This window comes from Trichosurus vulpecula, chromosome 1 (assembly GCF_011100635.1).
Source record: "Trichosurus vulpecula isolate mTriVul1 chromosome 1, mTriVul1.pri, whole genome shotgun sequence".
NCBI classification, from domain to species: Eukaryota; Metazoa; Chordata; class Mammalia; order Diprotodontia; family Phalangeridae; genus Trichosurus; species Trichosurus vulpecula.
Window position 1 is genome coordinate 270252010 of NC_050573.1, and position 17219 is coordinate 270269228.

Genomic DNA, 17219 nt, shown 5'->3' on the forward strand with positions numbered 1-17219 from the left:
ATTCCAGCACTTTTTGGAAAGAGTGACCCTAAAACCACATACATGTCTAACATTTAGGGATTGGCTGAACAAATTATGACATATCAATGAAATGAATTATTACTGTGTCATATGAACCAATGATTATGAAAAATTGAGAGAAATAGAGAAAGATATTAATTTAAAGAATGAAAGGAGAAGCAGGAAAACTATATATCAGTGATCACAAAATATAAACTGAACAAAACAAAAATATATTTGTGTAAAATATAATGTCCAAGCCTGGCTTGGGAAAAGAGTTAAGAAAATGTACCTCCTTCTTTCATTGAAGAAGCAAGGGGAGTATGGGTAACAGATATGATCAACATATTGATTGGTTTTGCTAATTTTTTTTTCTTTTTAAAGTTTTACTACAAGGAAAAGTGTTTGGGTAGGTATAGATTCAGAAATAATGTAATATAGAAACAAAAGACATCTTATAAAAAAAACTATCCACTGAGTGGCAATATCAAACTAGATGCAAAACAAAGACACACATGCTCAAAGTTGTTCATCAGTGTAATGGAGTAAAAATTTCTATGCAAAATCTAAATAGAATGGAAATCTCATGTCTGCCAATACATGTACATGACACTGTGCTGGCTGCCTTGAGCCCTAGAATACCATACAGCTTCTTCAACGTGGTCCACAGATGTTCAAGAGGTCAACCAAACCATCCATAATGGAAATACAAATGGATGTTGAGTGTATATTGCTATAGTTATGACTTACAGGTAGATAGATAGCCTAGTGAGTTAGTATATCAGTACATACAACTGGGACAAGGGCTGTAGATGGACAATGAGCTGAGCTCAAGATTAAATAGGAAGAGATAATGATAATAAAGGCTGACATTTATACTAGATTTATGAAGTATTTTATATGCATTATGATTTGATCTTCACAATAAACCTGCCAGATAGATTTTATAGGTATTATTATCCTTATTTTACAGATAAAAACTGAGACTTAGAGAAGATAAGGGACCTGTTCATGGTCCAATAGTTAGTAAATATCAGAGACAGGATCCAGAGGTAGGTTTTCCCAATTCTTCAAGTATTCTATCCATCACATTGCTTCTAAATCTGGAAGGCATTTAAGAAATTGTGTAGTGTTTGCAATGATCCCGAGCCACTTACATGCTACAGAAGCCCATCTTTTTGCATATAAACATTATCCTGGTGGTGCTATATGAACGCGAATTTTGGAACATCATGATCTCATAAGAATAAAAAAATTATGTGGCGGAAAGGTCAATGCAAAGATGCATGATGCAACAATGACCAACAATGATTTTTTTTGTTTTTCTATTTTGTATTATTTTATTCAAAGTTCTCAGAGGCTGTTACTTTTTCTTCTCCACATCTTGCTCTGCAGCCTCCTTGGCTCGTTTTGCCTGGATTCCAAAGAGACGGGCATTGGCCCGGGCCATTTGAAGACTAGCAAATGCCTTGAAATTCTTCTCATCTTCAGTACTGACGCGAGCTTTCTCTTTCTTGTAGACATTTCTGGTGGCATAACTGGTCCTGTAAGCTGGGTTGCCAACTTGAGTTCTTCAGCAGAGCTATCTCCCTTCTTGGGTGCAGATGGTTTCCTTGGGAAAGGATCAGTTTGGAACGATATTTTTCAGCCGCTGCACATTTGCCTGGAGAGACTCTGTAGACTTATTCCTGCGACGAGGGTCCACAGAGATACCAATAGTCCGTGCCGCTTTTTTATGGATACCAGCCACCCGAAGCTCTTCCAAGCTGAATCCTCTACCGGCACGTACTTTGGTGTGGTATCGGACAGTAGAGCACCTCACAATGGGCCAGATTAGAACAGAATGCAGGGCGAGGAGCAATTCGATGGCTTTCGCATTGATGGGCCTTTCGCCTTCTTATCTTCCTAGCTGATGGTTTAAACCATGTGGCAACTCGTCTTTGCCAGTCTTTGGGAAATGGGGGCCTTCAGAATCATGCCATTTTGGGTGGGTGCCATGGCTGCTTAGAGCCCTCCTCACGGACACCTCAGACGATCAGAAGGAAAGCAGAGTCCCGAAGCACCCCAACAATGAATATATTGGTGAAGTGGCATAAAAGATATCCAGGACTAGATATGACCAGAAAAAGGAGGTTCCAGTCATATAACAAGAATGAGGCATCATGAGTGGACAGCTGAGTGCTTTTATTTTTATTATTATTGACTTATTTCTTATATCACCTTCATTTCCAAATTCCTTTCCTCCTCCCCTGCCCAGAGAGCCATCCTTTGTAATGAAGAATAAAATGAAAGGGGGAAGGCAGGAAAGCAGCAAGCTTGGCTAGCCTAACCAACACATCAGGTAAATATGACAGTCTATGAACTGTTCTATTATCCATCCCAAATCCAATCTCCCCCTGATCTTTAAACCCATATTTCTAAATACATACTGGATACCACTTAAATGCTTCAAAGGTACTTCATCTTCATCTTTACATCTACCCTGACTCTAAGCATACTATTTTTTGTCAAGGGCATCACATTCTCCTAGTATCTCGGTCTGTAATTTGAAGTGACTTTCCTACTCATAACTCTCAGTGGCTATTTATTATCTTTAGGATACCATGAACCCCTTAGGCTTGCATCAAAGCTCCTCCACAGTCTAGCTCCAGCACTCCATTTCTCGCCTTATTTCAGATCGATCCCTTTCACATTCTTTGTGTTTTAAAGAAACTGGACAAGCAGATATTCCCCATACACAACCCATCACTTTCCTCTTCTCTATATCGTTTACCTTTATCTTAAGCTGTCCTCTGTGCTTGGGGAAGCATGTTTCCCTCATCTATTCTTTCTGATCATTGTCTTCTTTTAAAGCTCAGGGAACTTTCTCCATCAATAATAATTGTTCAGTCGTTTCAGTTGTGACCAACTCTTCTGAACCTATTTGGAGTTTCTTGGCAAAATAATGGAGTAGTTTGCCATTTCCTCTCCAGTCATTTTGCAAAGAGGAAACCGAGGCAAACAGGGTTAAGTGACTTGCCCAGGGTCACAGTTAGTGTCTGAGGCTAGATTTGAACTCAGGACTTCTGACTCCAGGATCAGCACTCTACCCACTTCCATTGTCATCTCATCACCATTCTATGTTGCGTTGGATTTTCAAAGTTCTTTACCTATGTTATCTATCATTAGAAGGAGATGCTGTTAGGACATGCGGTATTGGAGAGAGGAATGGACGGCAAAAAGAGGTGACTTTCTCAAAGTCATACAGTAGTAAATGCCTGAGGCAGGATTTGAAACTCAGGTCTCCCCTCTCGAATTCCAGCACTGCTCACCAAGCTAACTTAGAACATGAACCCCATATGGACATGTGTCCTAATCCTTTTTTCTCCAGTTCCACTGTGGATGAGGGGAGAGGAGAATAAAAAAGAGCTTAAATCCAAGATCTCTTGAGAGTTCTATGAATTTAAAATGCTGCCATAACTTCAAATTGTCTTATTTTCTTCCATTAGAAACTGACTTAGGTATCACAGAAGTACTAATCAAAAATGCAAATTTAAGAAGGGAAAAGGCTGTTTCCATCTTCCTAAATTAAAAAAGTGAGAACTGAAGTATTTTCAGCTTTTTTTAATGGTGCTCTAATCAACACTTGGATCTTATTATGCATAGAACCTATTCCAGTGGTGTTTAAACCACCCAAAACTAGGCTGGACTTCAAAAGAAAACATATTCCTTAACTAAATGTGGAGCTTAAAAAAAAGTCCCGTAAGGTACCTATATAAAGTTCAAACAAGTGAGGAACTAAATTATTTCCTTTACTCCTATTATATTAGTAACTGATAATCTGTCACAGTCTCAAAGACAATATAATTTCACCAGAGACCAAGTAGGAAAATGGTTGATGCTAGTCAGCTGAATCCTTGTAATATCTTGCACATCTTTGCCAGGGTGCCATATGACTTCACCTCCCCCCTTTTTATGAAACCCCTCAGTACCTCTAAATATTAGTAAAAGATGAACATTAGTACAGAACATCTAATAAAGGCTTCATGTTATCATCTTTGTGGACTGGGTATCTTGATCAGAGAAATCCTTTTGAAAATACTTTCAATTTTCAGTATGTTCTACTTGCATATACACTCTTAAAAATAGCTTTCTACGGTTAAAAATTGGTATGTTATGACCAATTTTAAAAAAAAACCTTGAGGTTGGGTTCTCTTAGAAATTCACACTTTTGGGTTAGAGTGCCCATTATGGGCTCCATGCCTCACTGGGCCTATAATCAGTGTTACCATATTTCCCCAAACTCCACATTTGCGTATAAGTGAAGTCAGTTTAAAATGAATGTCAAGGGCAACATGGAAGGGGAAAAATGAGACTGGCAAAGATAACAAAAGACAAAATAGTGAATGTTGGAAGGATCATAAGATCACAGATTTAGAGCTGGAAGGGGCCTTAGAAGTCATTGAGTCCTACCCCTTCATTAAACATGAGAATCTGAAATCCAGATGTTAAAGGCCTTTCCCAGAGTCACAGAGATAGTATTATAGTTGATATTTGAACCAGTGTCCTATTATCCCATATCCCACTGGTGGTTCTCTAATTTTTGGTCTCAAGGACTGCATTCATTTACACTCTTAAATGTTATTGAGCTCCCCACCCCCCCGCCCAGACCTTTTGCTTAAGTTTATATCTATTGCTATTTACTATATTCAAAATTAAAATGCCTTAGTATGATGAAATACTTTGACCTTGCTGATCACCTGAAAAACTCTCAGGACTCCAGGAGTCCCTAGAGCACACTTTGACAAACATTGCACCATATCATGTTGGAGCTGTGAATTGGTCCAATAGTTATGAAAAACAATTTGGAATTATAGTTTTTTTAAGTCACAAAACTGTATATTATCTTTGATCCAGTTATACCATTGCTAGGAATATACCTCAAGGTGTATTATTTAAAAAATAATGAAGCCTATTCAATCAATCAATTGCTAGACAGTTATTAAGCACCTACTGTGTGCTAGACACTGTACTAAGCACTGGGGATACAAAAAGAGGCAAAAAAAAAAAAAACCCTGCAGTCATTGCCCTCCAGGAGCTTACGATCTAATGGGAGAAACAACATCCAGATATATACGAAGCAATCTGTATGGAGGATAAATAGGAAATAATCAAAAGAGGGAAATCACTGAAATTTAAAGGGATTAGGGAAGGCTTCCTGCAGAAGGTGGGATTTTATCTGGAATTTAAAGGAAGGCAGAGAGGTCAGTAGTTGGAGTGGAGGAGGGAGAACATTCCAGACAAGGGGGGCAGCCAGAAACATGTCCAGAGCTCAGAGCTAGAATGTCTTGATTGTACAACGGCAGGGAAGTCAGTGTCACTTGGTGAAAGAGTACAAGTCAGGAGTGAGGTGTAAGGAGACTGCAAAGGTAGGAGGGGGCGAGGTTATGAAGGGCTTTGAATGCCAAACGGAGCATTTTGTATTTGCTTCTAGAAGCAATAGGAAGCTCCTCTCTCTAACACTTTATTCATAATATTTTCAGTGAGAACAACAAAAGACTTTTGTACTATTGATACAATTAAAAAATGAGAAATGCTAATTTCCTATCTCCTTTTTGATTCCTATTGCCATGTTTTGTAATATATAGCATATAAAGCAATTAACATATATGTACTTTGTAAATAATTGGTATCCCCTGAAACTGTTTTACTTAAATCAAGGGGTACATGATCAAAACCACTGCAGATCACTGGACTGAAGAAAAATCTCACTTCCCTTCTATTTTTTAAAAATGATAAATATTCACTGATGAACAATTTAATGTTTCTGATGCATACCACCAATGTTTATAGTACAAAAAGCATCTGAGGCCACTACACTCGGTATGTATTTTTAGACATAGCTAGTGTATTGATTTCTAGATTTATCTCTTAAAAGAGAGGGGATCATGTGGTAGTGACTGTGATGTAAAAAGAAAAATGAGCGTCACTAAAAACTATTTTAAAATAAAAATAGGAAAGCACGTTGTAAATCCAAAAAAAGAATTGCTGTGATGAAGTCTATTCATCAGTGAATATTTATCATTTAAAAAAAATATGAAGGGGAGAAAGATGGGGGTTTGTTTTGTTCATTTTTTGGCACAGCGAGGTAGCACAATAGTGTCTGGAGTCTGTAAGACCCAAGTTCAAATGTGATCTCAGACACTTACTAGCTGTTGTGACCCTGGGCAAGTCACTTTATATCTGTTTGCTTCAGTCTGCTTCTCTAAAATGGGGATAATAATGGCATCTACTTCCCTCTTGTTGTGAGGAACAATTGAAATGACAAACGTAAAGAGCTTGGCACAGTGTCTGGCACATAGTAAATGCTATGTAAAGTTGTCTATTAGCTATTACTTAGACAATAAATTTCTCATAAATGTTTAAAACATGAGACAGTTAGAAATTAGGAAACAAATTCTAGTCTCAGTTTTACCAATAAAATATGACCCAAGATAAGTCACTCGGCTCTGTGCCTTGTTTTTCTCAGGTCACATTTGTTGGATACCTATGTGGGAAATAGCACATCTATCAGAAAGTGACCCAGTGTGGATTTAATGGAGAAGGCGTACGTGCAAATAAATAACTACATGAATATATGCATAGTGCATTTCTTTCAAAAATAGCCTGCATTTGAGTTGGCTGCTGAATGTCTGCAACTGGGTTCTATTTCATAAAAGAAAATTTTGTCAGCTTCACAAGTTGTAAGTTTGTATGTGTTCAATCCTAAAGAGCTTTGAAACTAAAGCAGCAGCAGAAAGCCAGTTCAAAATGACATAATGCTCAGAGGTTAGTTTCTAATTAGAAGTAGGTTTTAATTACAGAACTTGGAACTCTGTACTAAATCTCATTTAAATGAGACGCACAAAAGTTCACGTCACTTTATTTTCTAAAAAGTCTCTTGCAATCAAGAAATACATTTAAAAAAAACAAAACCCAAACATTTCGAACTCTCCGCATGGAAGCAAGTGAAGAGAAAGAGAAAACACAGAAATAAGCAGACACATAGAAAAGCTTTTTGTTGACTTAACTTCTAGCATTCAAGTCTGCCAAGTAAGCGTGCAAGGAATTAAGATCCCAGGAGCAAGTCTGCGCTGGGTCTGACCAACGTGTCAGCGGTCCAGCAGCATCGGATAATGTGTTCCAGTCTTTGGCCAGGTAGTGAGTCAGTGAAGACAGAGCACGTGAGTGGTGGCCGAAGGTTATAGGCCACCACTGCATACAGTACGTATTGGTGGTCACCGGAATAAGGCACTTCTTTTGTGACCATTTGCCAGAGCGTGATGGCAAAGAATAGATGTCTGCTTTGCCAGTCACTGTCTCTCCTTTGAGAATCTCTGGTGCCCTATGTGTGTATGTACCGCCCAGTGTGGCAATGGTGGGCGCTCAAGCCCAAAAGGTCTTCTATCCTTTGCGAACACCCAAAGTCCCCAATTTTGCAGACCTCTTGCTCCCCGATTAAGATGTTGGCCGGCTTGAGATCCAAGTGGACGATGCCTTGAGAGTGGAGAAAAAGCAGGCCACTGACCACATCGAGGGAATACTGGAGGATCTTCCCAGGATCCAAGGGCTCCTTGGCTCTGGCTCACTGGTCATAGGGTGCAGAGCTAGCTCCATAGATTGCATCGTGGCAGGGTCGTGTGGCCACCCATACTCAATGATGATGGTCCCCAGGCTGTCATAACCCTCAGGAGTGCAAGTGCTGGCGGCAGGACACGCACCACATTTTTATGGCACAGCCGAGCCACGTTGAGCTCGGCCCAGAAGCTCTGGCTGGAAGCTAGCCGATTCTGCCTGCACTTCTTCACTTGCTTTATCGCGACCGTAAGTCCTCGGTAGGTGCCCTTATAGACAGAGCCAAACCCCCGGTCCCCAGCTTCTTCAGGAAACATACCTGTTCCCAGTCAATAGAGCACCACGCCAGCCTCTGAGGCAGCCGCCTAGCCTTGGGGAGGGAGTGCCCTCTAAAAAGAATTCCCCCCCGTTCCCTGGGAGCTCCAACGGGCTGCTGCAGGGCCGCAAGTCCACCGAGGGAGAAAACTCTTGGGAAAGCAAACGGGTCAGGGGAACAGGGTGAAGGCATCAGGTACTTTAAGGCGGGGGACCAGCTCCCTTGGAAGGCGAAAGAGAGAGAAAAGGCCCAAATGAGGCTCAAAGAGTGACCACTCACCCTGCTACATCACTGCCTCTTTTATTCTCTTCATTTCCCTTCTCCCGCCCCTGCCCCCCAATAAATAAGCTACATCTGCTGCTGATGGGATTTTATCAGATGAAAAAGAAAAGTCTCTGAAAGAAAGGCAAAAACAATCACTTTCAGATGAAAGCATTTATAAGAATCACATAATGCAAGTTCTTGTATTAAAAAATTCCTAGGAAGAGTTCACAACATAAACAATGGGCATATGCCCTACAGCTCACCTTATAGCACGTCCCTTACTATGCCCCTAATTAAAAGGAAGCTTTTCCCCCAAGTGTCATCAGCTAAAATCCATTCTTACACTACATAGACCACAACAATGAAATGAAATTATTTCACACTTTTCAGGCTAGAGTGATTGTCAGCGTTAGTCTCCAGCTGCATTAAATAACTTCCAGCAGTTACGGGCAGAATGGTTGAAATAAGAACAGCACACATTGTTTAACTTATTAAGGAACAATTAGGTGCAACATTCAGCAGTAAGGAATTGCAATGTTAATGTAATGATACAAACAAAATCACTGGTACCCATAAGTCAAGGCTCTCTCCCCTTCCTATCAGGAAAAAGTTAAGACTTTGACATTCCATTCAGGATGAGAGGAAATTAGCAATACTTCTTAGCAACATATAGAAGGAATTCCTTACAATCCTTCTAACCTACCATAGCAATTCAGCCCACCCAGTGAGTTCACTAGCAAGCGATGATTCTAGACAAATGAGTTACAGAAGTCTGTAGTAAAATTGGCAACAAAAAGTGAAAGAATAAATTCGTAGTCGTGCCCTCAAATAATGGCAAAAATACAGTAGAAAGCAGAAGAAAGATTTAAGTAAAAAAAAAAGTCTGCATTACCCTCTGATACTTACATAGAGCAAATGCATGAAATACAATACAAGGTATTAGCAGCCATTCATTCACACAATTATCTCATACATAAAACAAATAATTGTTAGTTATTGCTACCAAACGATTGGAAAATTTTTTGTACCTGCTTTAAGGAGAAGAAACACTAAGTTTGGTATTATCTCAGTCTTGGAAAACAAAACTTACGGAGATGGTCAGAGCCTAGATTTGGAACCAAAAGCTCCACTTTCCACTTTGACTTAGGTCACTGGGCCAGCCTACTGGAGTATTTATGTGCATTGTAAGGGCACAAGTTTATGGTGAGCATTTAACCTTCCATGTCTGTAATGTATTTTGAATTCCTTTTCCATGAAGCCTTCCTTTTATCCTCCCAGAAAGGAGAGTGATCCCGTCCTTTCCTGAGCTTCCCTAGAGCTTTATTTATACCTATCATGAACTTATATAATCTACTTTGGATTATAGTGTGTGTGTGTGTGTGTGTGTGTGTGTGTGTGTGTGTGTGTGTGTGTGTACTTTGTGGTAAAGTCCCAAGGGTGGGCTCGAGATCTCTATCTTAAATCAATGAGGAGCCTAACATAGTATTAGCACATAGTCGCCATATCAAGGATCTGTGATTTCATGGTGTCAAAACCAAGGAGCTCCTCATTAAGTAGCTGTGAATTGAAAGAGAACAAATACCTTGGATGGGCATGGATAGAATGCTAGGCTTGGAATCAGGCAAACTTAACTTCCTGAGTTCAAATCTGGCCTCGGCTGTGTGACCCTGGGAAAGTCACTATCCCTGTTTGCCTCAGTTTCCTCAACAGTAAATGATCTGGAGAAGGCAATGGCAAACTGCTCCAGTGTCTTTGCCAAGAAAACCCCAAATGGGTCACGAAGAGTTGAGTACAACTGACTTGGAATCCTCCTAGCTCTAGATATGATTTTTATGCTTGAGTGTACTCCTATTTATTATGTGTGTTTAGGTAAATCACATTACCTTTATGGGCCCTTAAACTCGCCACTTACTAAAAACAATGGAGATAATTCAATACAGTTGAAAATTTAATGATTTGAATACATGGAGATTTCACCCAAATTAATAAAATCATAGTTTGTTTAAAAAGAAATGCAGTTGCTTTTTTTTCAAATACCACATATATTATAAACCATAAGTAGATGCCAATAAATGGTATTTGCTCATTTAAAAAGTTAGTTTACCATAGGTTTCCACCATATGATAGTAATAACAACGTGTGATTATATATCACTTTAAGTTGTGCAAAGTATTTTCATGAGAATCAGCGTGTGATAAGAAGCTGGCCTCTGGAGTTGCTTTGTGGATATTAGCAAATCACTTCCTCCTTTGGTGCCCCCAGGGAACTTTCTAAGACCTCCAAGTTGCAGAGATAGTACTGATCTGTAATTGGTAAAGGAAGTTCTTCACTGGTAACTCCTTATACTGATAAAATTACTGGTCCAATTAAAACAAAATGCTGTATGACACAGGTATAACATTATAATATAATATTATCTCCATGGAGAAATGGAGGCTCTGGAAAATTAAGTAAATTCCTTGCTCAACATAACACAAGCCAATAAGTATCTAAGGTAAGCACCCAAGCTACTATACCAGCATTCCTCAGTGGTAGTTCTAAGGACACATTTCAAACTTTTTATTCAATAAAAAAAAAAAAAGCCTCCACAATGGATTCAGAATGGAGGTTGGGTGTGACTAGGAGGAGCTTCACTAAAGAATTTTTAGAATTTGTTATTGAGTTCTCAGGAGTATTGTGAACATTAGCAGAGTAATAGATATAAAATGCTTTAAAATCCTTGGTGTAATGCTCCCTTCCCACCCAAAATCCATCTACCTCTACTTAGTTTAATGGAGTGCCTGGCTGAAACGCAGAGCTGGTATTGTCATGCATTTTATGTGGTTCATCCATTCAACAAATATTCATTAAGAGTCTGTCATACACAAGGTGCAAAAGTGGAAAAAGAACTGGCCTGGTCGCCACAAAGATGTGTGTTCAAGTACAACCTCTGACAAGTACTGACTCTGTGACACCTGGGAAGTCAATTCATTTAACCTCCTAGTGTACTAGGCAAATGTCTCATCCTATAAGTTTCAGAGAAGGTACCAAAGTGCAGTTATTGGGAATCTCCTCATCTTTAGGTTCCCTATAGCAATGAAATCATAGGCCCATCTCCTCTCCTTGTATAAAAATTTTACTAAATATCGTAGGGGAAATTAAGAAAAAGTATAACAATCTTTATCTGTGACCTGGACCTTACAGTTTAGTTGGGAAAATGAGAAGAATATATGTTGCTACTATGTATACATAAATGTGTATATATGCATGTAAGTATGTGTGTATATAGGTATGTATGTGTATTTGTTGTTGGTGAGTTGTTTCAGTTGTGTTTGATTCTCTGTGTCCCCATTTGGGGTTTTCTTGGCAAAGGTGTTGGAGTGGTTTGCCATTTCCTTCTCCTACTCACTTTATAGATGAGGAAACTGAGGCAAACAGGATGAAGTGACTTGCCCAGGGTCATAGAGCTTCTAAGTGTCTAAGACAGGATTTGAACTCAGAATCATCCTGGCACTCTATCTACTACACTACCCAGCTGCCTCATATAACTATATATAATTACATTATGAAGTAGTATATGATAAGTGTTATAAGGTGATTTAGATATAAGTACCACAGCAAAGGAGAGATCACGTGGTTTAGTGTAAAGGTATCAAAAAGGCAGACATTCTGCAACACTCTTTATTATGGCCAGAACCAGATTAAAATGTAATCAGGAACTATTTAACAAAATAAATAAAGTCAATAAAACACAGACAATATTAATATGTGGTTTTCTAAATAAATGCACAAAAGACAGGGATCCTTTGTGTCAGTCCCATTTCCGTTTGAGTTTGACACTACTGGTTTAGTAGAAGGAGACCTGGAATTTGGGTCCCAGCTCTAATATTTACTTCCAGTGTCACTTTAAGGCAAATTGATAACTTCTCCAAGTCATTTCTTTTTCGTTAGTAAAATAGGAATGTGCATTACTTACCTGATAGGATAGTTCTGAGGAAAAATTTTTTAAAATTAGATCACTGTAAGATTTCATTATTTTTTAAAGCAGAGGTAGTTAGGGAAGGCTTGGAAGTCCATATTTTGCCCTGAAGTATTATATTCAGTTTTTCTGGGTAGGTGATTCTTGGTTTTAATGTTAGGGAAGGCTTGAGAGGAGATAGGATTCCAGCGATAGGAAGCATATTTTAAGAGGGACATTAATAACCTGGAATGCATATAAGGAAAGCAACCAACAAGGTGAGGGGATTGGTTGAAAGAATTGTAAGAAATTTAGTTTAGAGAAGGAACATAACAGCTCTCTTCAAATATTTAAAATCCGATCAGGTAGAAGAGGAATTCTACTTGAGAGAAGGGACAGTCAGCACTTCGCAAAGTTCTTTGCACATAGTCAGCACTTAGTAAAATCTTCATTCATTCACTTTGTTTTGCTTGAGCCCAGAAAGCAGATGTAAAAGCATTTGGTGGAAATTGCACAGGGAGAAAATTTTGCTGAATGTAAGGAAGATCTTTCAAATACATGGAATCCTCATTATCTGAACATTCATTTCCCAAGTCTCTGAAGTCAGAAGGTTGCAGTTGTCACTACCTGTGATTTCATTCATGGGCGTTGGTGCTCTCTCTTCCAGTGCAGATGAGCAACTATTCTGCAATTTCTAGTCTTCGGAAGCTGCTTAGTGCACTGCTACCTCCCTAAGAGGTTGCACAGGGCAGAAAAAGTTGTCTTAGTATGAAAATATTCATTAATGAATTGATCCCTTGTAAAATTTATCGGCATTCAAGCAGCTTTCTCAGCCTAACACCATCTTCGTCATTTTTGTTGGTAACTGCTTCAAAAGAGAATATTTTGAATGTCAAAGGAGCAGAAGACAGATGGTGAATATTTTTGCAACAAGGGCCCCCTTCAAGCTGCAGAACTGAAATGTGAAGTGAAGGCTGTATGGTACTATCATCTTGTTTGTCAGAAAAAATTATGTCCCCACAAAATCAACAATTGATTCATCCTTTCCTCTGAGAACTGGTCCATGGCGGCAATTATATCCCAATTGTTGTTAAAGATAAGATAAAATACAAATATTTTTATTTCTTAGGGTAAAGTTCTAACGTTTTCCCCCTCCATTACTTACTTTGAAATGTTGGTCCCCAGTTTAAATAAGTTTCCTTTAAGTGGCATTTTTTCTCTTATCAATTGTCCTTAGACTAAGAAGTGTCCTCCAGTAATTAAAGTGGTCCATAAGGGCATTGACTGCCTCATGAGGTAGGGAGTGAATTCTTCATTGACAGACCATTTTTTAGGAAGGTTGTAGAGATGATTCGTTGCAGGTGGGGGATATAGTTGATAAGCTTTAAGGTTTCTTGCAATTCAGAGACCTTGAGATTCTGAACCAAGTCTTACAGGACAACCAGGATTTGAGAGATAAAAATGCAAGATGAGAAGGCATTACAGGGAGGAAAAATGAATAATCTTTTGAAGACTTCAGTCTAGAGTTCTCAGAAATTGTTATTGATTGAAGCACTATTGAGTGGAAGAGTCTGTTTAGGGCTGGGTCTACGTTGTAATTAAATTTTATGTTCCCATTGGGGTGGGGACATGTTTCTAAATGTTACTCAACTGAAAGAAATGACAGCAGCATTCCTTCAGGGCTTATGACACCTGAAATGTTCCAAGATTGTGGCCCCAGCTAGAGAATATGAAGGGTGGTGGCTTCTTTGGAAATGTCATTGATAGATATAATCTACGTGTTACCAGTTTCTAATAAGAGGAACCTGGGAAGAAATGGAATAATTTGTTAGACCCTCAACAATTGGAATAGAGTTTCTTAGGAGAAGATCCCAACTCCACTAAGTGGTCACCTTACTTAAGAAAGGAGTGGATGAGACAGGAACCTTCCACATCACAGCAGGGAATGGAATTCTAAAAGAAAGAACCCAGGAAACTTGTGCCCAACCAAGAACTCTGGGAGCCCAGGCTCAGCAGGAGGCAGGGATAGACCAGTGTCCTAGTAGCCAACACCTGAACCTCAGTAAGACAAATGACCTGGGAAGCAAAGCTGGAGGCCTGCTGGAGGCAGTATAATTGACATCTAGGTGGGGCCTATTGGGGTAGCGAGATGAGCCAGGGCAAGAGGTGGAGCCAACTTCAGGGTTGAAGCCAAAACCCAAATCAAAGCACTGGGAGACTGAGTCCAAACCCAGGAAGTCCTACAGAGGGCCTAGCCTTAGCCACTATGTTCAAGATGAAGCAGGGCTTCCTTACACCATCCCAAGAGTAAAACACGGAGATGAGTCTGACCCAAGCACAAAACCCTCATTTGGCAAATGATGCTAGAAATATGATTAAACAGAAGAAAATGCCAAACACGGTGAAGAAATACTGTGGATTAAGAAAAAAACAAGAAGTAAACCCAGAAGAAGAGAGTAATTCCATTACAAAAATACCTGGATGAATCAAGAGATACAAAATGTAAGAGGTGAGGTGGAAAGAAGGAGAAGGAAAATTAACAGTTTAAAACACAAAATGGTGAACTTTACCCAGGTAACTGACTCCCTGAAAATGAATGTAGGCCAAAGAGAAAGCAGTGACTCTGAGAAACAATAAGAAATATTAAAACAAAATAAAAAGTTTAGGGGAAAAAATTTAAGGTATGTCCTGATTCAACTGACCTGGAATACAGGTAATAGCCTTCTTATCAGACTCCCTGCCTAAAGTCTCTCCCCACTTCCATGCATCCTCTTTTCAAGCTGCCAAAGTTATCTATGTCGACCCTCCCTTCTACCTCCACTAAAGAAATGCCAGTCGCTCTCTGTCATGCCAAGGCTCCAATATAAAATTCTGCTTTATGACATAGTCCCTTTTATATCTTTCCCACCTTCTTACTCTTTATTTGCCTCCACATATCCTACAATCTAGTAATTAGCCTTCGCAGACATTTCTCCTAATATTATATATGTATATATACACATATATGCATATTAAAATATATATACATATTTTAATCAGTTCCTTATGTACATTAGATCTGAAGCATTTGTCAAAGAATATACATATGTATATATACATCTATGGGTTTACAACACATAGATGTTTGTATACGTATATACAAACAAACATATATGTATGTGTATCTATATCTATCTATCTATATGAATTAAAGACATTCCCCAATAGATAAATAGTCAAAGGATGCAAACAGGCAGTTCTCAAAGCAAGAAATTCAATATGAAACCATATAAAAATGTCCTAAATCACGAATAATATAAAAAATTAAAATGAAAACCATGTTGAGGTTCCATTTCACAACTATCACATTGACAAAGATGACAGAATAAGTCAAAGCAGTCAACAAGTATTTATTAACTGCCTACTTTGTGCTAGGTAAGTACTAAAGATAAAAAGAAAGGTAAAAACCATCCCTGCCCTCAAAAAGCTCACAATTCAATGGGGGAGACAACATTCATATAACTATGTACAAACAAGATAAATTGGAGATATTCACAGGGAAAAGGCATTATCAGGGACTTGGAAAGGTTTCTTGTAGAAGATAGGATTTTAGCTAAGACTCGGGAGCTACTGGAGTTTTTGAATGGGGGGATGACATGGTCAGACCACTTCAGGGGGTCACTAAGTAGAGAATGGATTGGAAGGGAGAGAGACTTGAGGCAAGGAGTCCAACCAGAAAGTTAATCCAGTAGTGCACTTCAAACCTAGGCTTGAGGTGATTAGGGTCTGCATAAGGGTGGTAGCAGTGTTAGATAAGAGAAGGGAATATACATCAGAGCGGTTATGAAGGTAGAATTGGCAGGACTTGGCAATAGATTGGATGTAAGGGATGAGAGAGTGAGAAGTCAACAATGATACCAGTCATGAGCCTTTAAGAGGAGAGTGGTTCCCTCAACAGCAATAGTGAAGTTAGGGAAAGAGGAGCATTTAGGGGGAAAGATAATGATTCAGCTTTGAACATGCTGAACTTAAAAAACTGGAAACATGGAAAAAAACCCAGGAAACTAATCATTGTTATTAGATAGGGGAAAACAGACTCTATGCTGTCTGTAGAACTATGAATTGATCCAACCATTCTGGAAAGCAATTGGGAACTATTCCTCAAAAGTCACTGAACTGTGCAAAACTCTTATCCCAGCAATACCCTATTTGGCTTTTAGCTCAAAGAGATCAAAGAAAGAGGAAAAAGATCACTATATATATTTAAAGCAGATAACTTGAAACTAAGAAATGTCTATCAGTTGGGACTGGGTTGAGAAAATTGTGTACATGAATGTACTGGAATATTATAGTGGTGTACGAAATCATGAAGGACTGTTTCAGAAAAAACTGGGTAGATTTATATAACTGATGCAGAGCAAAGTAAGCTGATACAGGAGAATAATTTCCACAATTATATATACATACACACAAATATATACATATACATACATATATATGTATACATGTGTGTGTATATATATATATATATAAAACACTTGAGAAGACTTAAGAACTCTAATCAAGGCAATGATAAACATGATGGTGGTTGCATGATAAATACCTCTTGACATAGAGATGATGGACTCAATGTATTAAATAAATATATACTTTCACATTTTTTAATATAGGAATTTGTTTTGCTTGACTTACAAAAGGTTTTTCTTTTTGTTTTTTTAATGGGGGTGAGAGGGTGAGAAGGGCTAATTTCATGGTTGCCCTCTAAATAAGAAGAGAAAGAAAAGAAAATCATTAAAACACTTTTAAACTTATAGATGAGAAAAAAGAAAGGCCAGAACGAGGCAAAGATAAACTTCACAATTTTGAAAGCTACATGTAGAATTTATTGTATACCTAAATGTAAAACAAGTTGTATGTAATATTGTAATATGGTTTCACGTAAAATCCTCCTTTTCTCTTCTACTTCGCACATGAAAATTTTATTATTTGGTAAGTTCAGAATTTCTAAGAATATTATTTAAAAAGAAAAAAGAGAGAAGGGTGTGTAGAGGCATTCTTTGCTTTGGGTGTGACTGAACTACCCAGAGGTGGCTAAGCTGTGAACAAAAAGTACAGCTCCCTGATCTGGTA

At 38.6% G+C, this 17219-nt stretch overlaps 2 pseudogenes; both read right to left on the reverse strand.

Annotated features, from left to right (window-relative positions):
- Positions 1-1363: 1363 nt before the first annotated feature.
- On the reverse strand, positions 1364-1998 carry LOC118834214 (annotated as a pseudogene).
- A 5046-nt stretch (positions 1999-7044) lies between these two features.
- On the reverse strand, positions 7045-8094 carry LOC118836874 (annotated as a pseudogene).
- Positions 8095-17219: the final 9125 nt, after the last annotated feature.